Here is a 9,320-nt window from a genome sequence, read left to right on the forward strand (position 1 = left end):
GTTGCTTATAAAAAAGAAAGAACAAAAATAATATACAAAATGCTATCTAGTATAGTGTTATCTACTCTTGAACACTCCATATTTTGCCTATGCTATTCTATACATCCATTTTAACCCATCTATCTTACTAATAAAAGTCCTGAAAGAGTCAATACACTACTCACCCAAGGAATTCCTGGTCGTAGTGGAAGTTGACAACCATCCCCAGAAGAGCGATCAGCAGCTGTGGGAAGTTTCAGCGCACAGCTGCCTTGTATTTCTGAATCCTGAGGATGGTGTGCAACAGGCTGCTGAGATGTTGCTGGAAGAGAGAGGGGGGGGGTGCAAGTCGCTTTCCCTGCTTTTCTGCAGAATACAGAAACCCCTGGATATTACCCTGGGAAGAAGGAAGCCAGTTAGCAGGTGTATTTGTCCTTACCACCAGGGTGGCAGATTCCGCCAAGGGGCTTTGGTAAAGCTGCTCGGCCATGAGATGGAGCACTTGTTCTTGGTCGGCCGATGCCAAAACCTCCTTCCATATTCTCCGGCAGTCTCTGTGAATGCAAAAACAAGAGCAACGGTCAGATTCAAGTCTTCTGCTTGCTGCCGTGCCACAGAGAGAGGAAATGGCAGCAAGGGCTTCCTGAGCAAGCCCTGCAGATTCCCAACCTTTCCCTAAGCCCAGTAGAACCAGGAGGGTTCCATACTTGAAGGGAAACTGGAGGAGGTATTCAACCACTTTCACCAGGTGGTGGTGTGACAAGATGGAGAAAGCGAAGACGGCCATGTTTCTGCCCTCCATTGTAGGCCCTTGGGTGATCTTGTAGAAGGCCTCCAGCAGCACCTCCACCTGTCAGAGAAAATGATAGGGTTGCTTGGAGAGTACAAGGAAGCAGGGCTGTCTGCAGGCGGATCCCTCCATCCCTAATAGAAAGAGAGACCCTTGACCTGTGCCACCACAGCCATCTTCCTTCGAAGGTACCATTCAGGGTCCTTGGGAGTATTGGACCTAGGCGGCTCCAGGGAACCAGTTCCCCTATCCATTGTTGGCCAAGAGAAGAAGCTTGCCTGTCTGCTCCCAGGAGAAGGATCCCCCATTGCTGAACCCATGTTTCTCAGGACCCTTGGCTGAGGTTCTTGTCCTGACATTGCCAGGCCCCTCTCAACAAACATGTGTCCTGGCCACCTGATGGCATGAGGTGGCCTCCCCTACACCAAAGCAGAGGTTCTTCTTCTCTCCTACCTTTGCAGACACCTTACCTCCACTGCTTTGCCGCCAAACTGCTTGATGAACTCTTGCAGTACGTGGGAGATGGCCAAGGGGTTGAAGCTGCTCTCAACAACCAGGTTGCTGGCCAGGAAGCACATGGCCTCCAAGAGCTGCTCCGCAGGGAGAAAGGCACCAAAGACCTGAAGCAAGAGAGGAAGGTCAGAGATGCCCACAGGGCAGGGCTGGGGATCAGAAAGCCGAGGTGCTTTCTCTGCGGAATCCAGAATATGTGGCTTGAGAGACCGCTGTGCCTTGTGTGACAGCGACTTACCCTAGCAAGAGAGTAGCAGTCATTGACGAACAATACAGGAACCGGTCATCCGGTGGAATTGAGGACCTTCTGAGCTCTGATGATGAGTGTTTGGTTCCACGACGTCCATGCCAGCGTCTCTGCAAAGGATAGTGGGGTGACAATGTTTCTATTTTACTTAAAACAAAATAAAATAAAAAATTCTTTCCAGTAGCACCTTAGAGACCAACTAAGTTTGTTCTTGGTATGAGCTTTCGTGTGCATGCACACTTCTTCTATTTTACTTAATATGAGTAGGGTTTGGATTTGGATTTGATATCCTGCTTTTCACTACCCGAAGGAGTCTCAAAGCGGCTAACATTCTCCTTTCCCTTCCTCCCCTACAACAAACACTCTGTGAGGTGAGTGGGGCTGAGAGACTTCAGAGAAGTGTGACTAGCCCAAGGTCACCCAGCAGCTACATGTGGAGGAGCGGAGACACGAACCCGGTTCCTCAGATTACGAGTCTACCACTCGTAACCACTACACCACACTGGCTCTCACACTGGGTTTGGTGTCAGCATTGTTTGTGTAGGTTCTCTGTTGTTCGCTTGTGCTCCATTGGCAGTGAGAGAGGTCAGGGTTGGCGTAGGCACACCCTAATTTTTGCAACATAATTTGGCAAAAAAGGTGTGCTTATATTCGAGTAAATACGGTATATCATTTAAAAATAAAAACTGGCCACACCCATCTTTACATTTTAGCCACATCTACTTCCATATTTCAACCACTCCCACTTTGGCAAGGAGCCCTCAAAGGCTGAGCATCAGTCAATGTAGTTGTTAGCCTGAAAAGGTTTGGCCACCCCAGGTACAGTATCATTTAAAGATAGGAAACATTTATTTCTTAAATGCTACATTAATATAGTTTTGCACACAGTGCCATCTGTTGGTTATACGGTGTAATCCTCATATACTGCAGAAACATTCTACTACTAGTGCCTGTTAACTGTATGACTTTTGTAAGCTACACATTCTGTAGTAACTTTGCATTGGAAAGAATAAAAATTAGATCTGTCAACTGATTAAATATGCTTAGCTTAATCAACTGGATTTTAGTTGAGTGACGTATTAAATGAACGGTACATAGCGAGATGTGGGACGCGGGTGGGTTAAACCATAGAGCTAGCTGCTGCCCACCTAGCAGTTTGAAAGCACGTCAAAGTGCAAGTAGATAAATAGGTACCACTCCGGTGGGAAGGAAATGGCGTTTCCGTGCGCTACAGTGGTTTGCCAGAAGCGGTTTTGTCATACTGGCCACATGACCCGGAAGCTCTACGCCGGCTCCCTCGGCCAGTAACGCAAGATGAGTGCCGCAACCCCAGAGTCGGACACGACTGGACCTAATGGTCAGGGGTCCCCTTTACCTTTACCTTACATAGCTAGATAAATGATCTAGCTGTTGTAAAATCCCATGGAAGTTCAGACACTTAACTGGTGGTGGAACTCTCGAAGAGGTTACACATCTAGCTATCAGTGATTTGCGTGGAAATTTTTCCGGTGCTTAATTTTTCTTCCACAATACAAAATGTGAACATGGTAACCATTTAGCATGATGTGCATTTAGCCATTTGACAAGCCAGCATAAAAGTGTAACAATAAATAATTTTCTATTGTCCTTCCAGTCACTTTTATTGTCTTTTTTTGCCACAACAAGTTATTGTTACATATCAGGTGTGATATAACTGTCTATATCTTTAAAGGACTATGGCAAGAACTTCCTGTTCTTGCATAAATTTCCATCTCCTTCTTCTGTGCTACCTTGGGCTTTTGAGCACATGCAAGCACATTATGCAGTGTGTCAGAGAATCCATCATACTTTTTTTTTTAAAAAAAGGGCAAACCCCATTTGGATGAGCTGGAATACTTTATTTAATATCCTGCAAAATATATTGTAGTCATAGGCTTTCAAAATAGCTGGGGCCTATGAAATGACTGATTTCATTGCAAATAATATTGTTCTATTTATATTATACAACACCTTTCTGTTGAAAATAATGGCATACAAATTTACACTTGGCTTCATAGTGGACAAGTCATAATTTAAAATACATATTTTGTGTTGGATCCAACCGAGGACATCACCTTTAAACATACTCTCCAACATTTCTCCGATGAAAATAAGGAATCTCCTATGACATAACAACAACATAGATATTATAACGATATCTGGATGAGGATCTCCCATGTTCCAAACTTAGGGGATGTCCACTGTGTGGTGACACAAGAGTTAGCCTTCCCTATACTGCTGATGTTTGTGAAATGCCCTCCTAGAGAACTGCAGAACTATGACTGGCACCTAGATTCAGGTAGGTAGCCATGTTGGTCTGACGCAGTCAAAATAAAAAATAAATAAAAAAATAAATTGTCCAGTAGCACCTTAGAGACCAACTAAGTTTGTTCTTGGTATGAGCTTTCGTGTGCATGCACACTTCTTCAGATGCACTGAAACAGAAGTCACCAGACCCTTATATATAGTGGGAGGGTGGGGTGTTTTTTTTCTCAAGAGGGTAGTAGGAGATGGGTGATTGGCTCAATGGGTATGGTAAACCTGTTGATGACTCCAATTATTCCTACAGGAAAAAGCAAGGGATAGTATGCAGATGATTAGCATATGTAATGAGACAGGAATCCAATATCTCTATTCAGACCAGGTCTCTCCATAGTTTTCAGTTTAGTGCTAAGTTGTAATTCAGAAGCATTCTCCTACTGGCTTCTCTGTCTTGTGATTCCTGATGTCAGATTTATGTCCATTTATCCTTTGGCATAGAGTTCAATCTCCCAGGGCATTCAATACAGGATCTCAAAGCAGCTATCTTATTACAAAAGAATTTCAGAAACAGACTTTTTAATATATATATTATGACTGGTACCAACATTGTTAGCTTTTTGGTGCCACATCAGGCCCCATTTATTTGCCCAGAAAGCTTAAGGGTTTTTAAGTTGGTGACTGTTTAACTCATTCTGTTCCATGTGTTGTTGCTTTTATAAATGTCCTTTATTTGTTCTGTTGAACTGCTTCAAAGGCAGATTTAGAGCTGTGTGAGCTAAGTGCATGTACTGGGCACTGAGCTGAGGATGCCTTCTCAAAGCTTGGGTAAGAGAGGGTCCTAGAGTCCTCCCTCCTCCATCCCAAAACCTAGTCAGCACTTTCTCAGCTTTGGGGAGAGGGCGGGAGGGCTCTAGGGCCCTATCAGAGCCCCCCCCTTTCCCAAAGCTGGGTGCCTCCTGACCCACTTTTAGGAAAGCAGTGCAAGGGATGGGGGGGGTCACTAAATTTTGGGCTGGCCACAACTGACTCTTTTGTTTTTTTAACTGACTGGTGCATTTTGTTGTCAGCATCTGTCTGTCTTGAGAGACAATGGAGTGTGCCTCGGGGTGAAGTCAAACTGCTGGAGAATCACGACACCTTCTGTAGCTTCCAAGACTGCTTCTTCATAACTGCAGCCTCCTGCAATGTTTTTGCTGTGTTAGCAGCAATGACCTCTCTGGGGCGCAAGCCTGGCCAGTTTGTATGGAAGTCTCGGGACTCAGATACTGCACATTAGTAAAGAAACAGCCATTTGAATGCGCTATAAACATGCAACGCCAGATGGCGCCAGGTAAGCATTGTGGCTCCCAGCTGGTTGCCAAGGAAAGTATAAAGACAGGGAAAAGTTTCTTACAGTCCTATTTTATTTCAATTTTTAGAGAGAGGCTATAGAACCCAGGCTCTTGGATAATGGCGTTGTCCCGAGTGAATCTTCAATCCCCCCACCCCGTGTCTCTCCCACTTCCACATTCGTCATTCTCCATCGTCACCAGCTCCTCTGTCTTTGAGCTCTTTGCTCTCCTACTTTCAAGGCTCACCGGGTTCTGGGAGATGGGAGGGTCTGGAATGCTTTCTAATTACATGTCAGTCAGCTGCTCCTCCTCTCCCATGATTTCCCAACTTTCCCCCTCATCTGCCTCTGAGCTGTGACCTCCCTCAAACCCCTGTTGTAAATCTATAATGTCTTCCTCTTCTTCCTCCCTCCCTCCCTCCACCATTCCTCCTCTGCCCAGCCCCTGACAAGTATAGCCACACAGAGGTTTAGGGTCAGAGTCTTCCTTCTCCTAGATGGGCTCCCTCCCCAGGTTGACAAGCCCCATCTGCCCCTCTCTTTCTTCTACAGCACGTGCAGAACCCGCCTTCTTGACTAAGGGACCCACTATTGGTCTCATCCACTCAACCCACCGGAGCCTGTCTTCCTATTCCTAACTCAGTTTGGGACCCATCAGTTCCCCTCACCTGGTTTAGCCGGCCAGTCGAAGCCATTTCCCGGAGTGTGGCTTCTGTCGCATGCTGACGTCTTTTAGGAGTCACAGGTGAGAGCTGAGTGCAAAATGAGGGGACCAAAGTTACCCCTGAAACACAACATGTCTCCCACCAGCTACCCCTCCCCTAACATTCCATACACTACATCAGGGGTCAGCAAACTTTTTCAGCAGGGGGCCGGTCCACTGTCCCTTAGACCTTATGGGGGGGCCGGACTATTTTTTTTGGGGGGGGGAATGAACGAATTCCTATGCCCCACAGAGATGCATTTTAAATAAAAGCACACATTCTACTCGTGTAAAAGCACCAGGCAGGCCCCACAAATAATCCAGAGATGCATTTTAAATAAAAGGACACATTCTACCCATGTAAAAACACACTGATTCCCGGACTGTCCACAGGCCGGATTTAGAAGACGATTGGGCCAGATCCGGCCCCCGGGCCTTAGTTTGCCTACCCATGCACTACATGGTTTGTAAATTGTTATGTACTGAGTTGAATAGGATCCAAAATGCAGCAGTCTGATTGGTCCTAGAACAATAGGATTCAGAATGCAGCAGTCTGATTGGTCCTAGAACAATAGGATCCAGAATGCAGCAGTCTGATTGGTCCGCAGGAGCCACCCAATCCAGCTCCAGGTGGAAGTGAATCTGCAACCCGATTGGCATACAGGAGTATCCCGGAATTAGCCAATCACGTGGGGCCCATTGTGTAAATAGTGTATATAAAGCAGACGTTTTGGGGAAACTGCATTCCTCACTACTATGAGCTGAATAAAGAGCATGAAATTCACACTTGACTCCGAGTATATTTCATAAATGTTCTCTCCTGCACCCCCACCTTGGTATCTGTGCAGATGCAGGGTGTGTTATCAATGTTTTTAATAAGCGAATAATGCCCTCTGGTCATTTGCATAACGCATCTCGAGCTTTTTGCTCTGAAAGCACCCTCTGCAATGCCTAGGCGGTCTGCTTGTGACACACCATGTGCAGGATTGCATGGCTGTTCTGCGAGAGGCTGTGGATGGTGCTGCCTCAAGGCAGAGGATTGGATTAGATGGCATTTTGGTTCGTTCTGACTTTGATACTGTGATGTCCAGCTCCAGGCAATTATCCATGCATGATGACAGTATCTTTGTGTTAGCCTTTAGCCACCACACAGAAAATTAAGCAGATAAGCAAGCATCTATTATTTTCCCCAAAACAATTACAAATATAATCAGAAACTATATTATAAAGAATCTATTAAAACTGAATCTCATATAAAGGCCAACTGGTGTGAATGTCTGTAATTTATTCTAAGATGTATAGTGATTAAATATTTAATTTTATGTACACCCATGTATAGTCAGTCACAGCAACTGTTACAGGCACTTTCTTGTTTTGTTTTGTAAACCTGAAAAAACCAGCCTCCAGCCAAGCACAGAACATTATTGTGTTTTCCTCAGAAATGCATACAGTGATATAACAAAGGCTTTTCAAGAGATCAATCCAGCCAGGAAGAAAAGAATTATTCCAAACAGAAGCACAATTTCAAGCTGCTTCCAGATGACCTATTTACTGGGCATTCATCCTGATTTGTTTGCACCAAGTGTGCATGGAGGTTGGACAATGTTGCATCAAACAATTGTTCTCTCACCCTTTCTAGTGCATTTCCTTAGCATGAGAATTCTTATTTGTGGGGCGGGGAAAAACTTTTGCTATGCAAGAACACTAATCGACTTTAACCGTGCAACGCAAATTTGCTATTCTGTGATTGAATCCCACAGAATTCAACAGGAATTATTCCCAGGGAAAGTCTGTGTAGAACTGCAGCCCGAATATATTTATTTGCAAGATCTATTAGATGCCATTCCAAAACAAATGTAACGTGCAATTAAATAACCACATTAAAATTCAAAATCAATCTTTTTTTAAAAAAAGTAATTAAAATAAGATAGTTTATAAGCGCAGAGGCTTCGTGTTATGGATCTGTCCATTAATCAGCTTTGAATATTCAGTATAAAAACAGGAATGCTGCTGACTAGGGGCTTGCTCATATGTCCAAATATTCTTGATCGCTTAATGTGACTTGACCCCTTTGACCACGCTGTTTTAGTCACAATCAAGATCCCAGTGCAATTTCTCCCACATTTTTAATGCATAGTTACAAATGAAGAGAGGGTTTCAATTAGCACGAGCAATTGTGCATACAAAACCAGGTGGGTAGTAGTTATTCCAGATCAATTAACAGAGAGTATAAAGTGCAGTTTTGTGTATGAACTCTGGGTATGCGTTGAGGAATATAAATTACTGCAGCGTTACTGCTCCCCCCCTCACACACCCCACGAACATGTCCTTAAATCTTCCTGCTTTACAGCAGGCAGCACAAAGAGCTCTCAATATGTGAATATTTGCAGCAGTGGGATTAAAAAGAGTAGACTTATGTCTCAGTAAAATCCATCTGCAAAGAAATCCTTTATCACAAAACCCAGATACTGTTAAATCCAGGGTTAGATGCTCAGCTAGCATAAATCAGTGTTTATCTATTGACTTTGGTAGAGCTATTTGGGAGACTAGACCAGCTAAGGATTGACTCGCGTTTGAAAAAGCAGCCTCAAAAGGCGGCAAGCCCCGCTTCATACTTTCTAAATAATGAATGGCAAGACAGTTCTCGTTTCAAAGACATTGTGCTTTATTTGTAGCATTCTTAGCCGGAGGATAGAGAAAGCTGGATAAAGCTTCTAGAATGTGGGCGGACTTGACTGAGAGTGTTAACAGTACACAAAAAGCAAGAGAAAATGGGATGCAGTTTCTGTGGTTCAGAAGCTAGCTAGTGAAGTGACACATTCAAAATTACACACACACACACATTTATTTAAAGTACAAGCTGTGCTTTAGTACCGGTATGAACAGTTTATTGATTAGGGCATTGATAGGCAGAAGGTACACTACGGTTCACCTGACCAGAACACTACGTTTCAACAGTTTTGGGTGGATCACTTAAACCTTGCTAGCAAGTTCTTGCAATACGACAAGACAGATTTTGATCTAGGAAGGTTCCTAACGCTCTTAAGGAAGAGTACATACTCAAGAACATAAAATGCAGATTAGTGATGCCAGAACTGTTAGGAGATTAGGACTGTGCAAATTTAAATTTAAAACAGATTGGTAGGAAATTTTTATTTAGTTTTTTGAAAATTAGACCAAACAAATGTCAGGACAGGGTGGACAAGGCGCCCGAAGGAGCAGCAGCAAAAGAAGGAATCTAAAATGGGGAAAACTGGAGATAAAAATTGGTTAATCACAAAGACCCTGATATGTATGGGCAGCAACTGGGGGAATCCAGCATACTCTTACAAGTTTGTACAGGGCGGTGGTAGTGGTAGGCTGTATATCAGAGTTCCTTCTAATTCCTGGATCCATCATGGATTCAATTCCTGGAACAGCCAGGCTAGCTTCCTGGTAAGGTAATGACCGTCTAAGTATGGGCCATTAAGGTAACAAA

Source organism: Lacerta agilis, chromosome 12 (genome assembly GCF_009819535.1).
Source record: "Lacerta agilis isolate rLacAgi1 chromosome 12, rLacAgi1.pri, whole genome shotgun sequence".
NCBI classification, from domain to species: Eukaryota; Metazoa; Chordata; class Lepidosauria; order Squamata; family Lacertidae; genus Lacerta; species Lacerta agilis.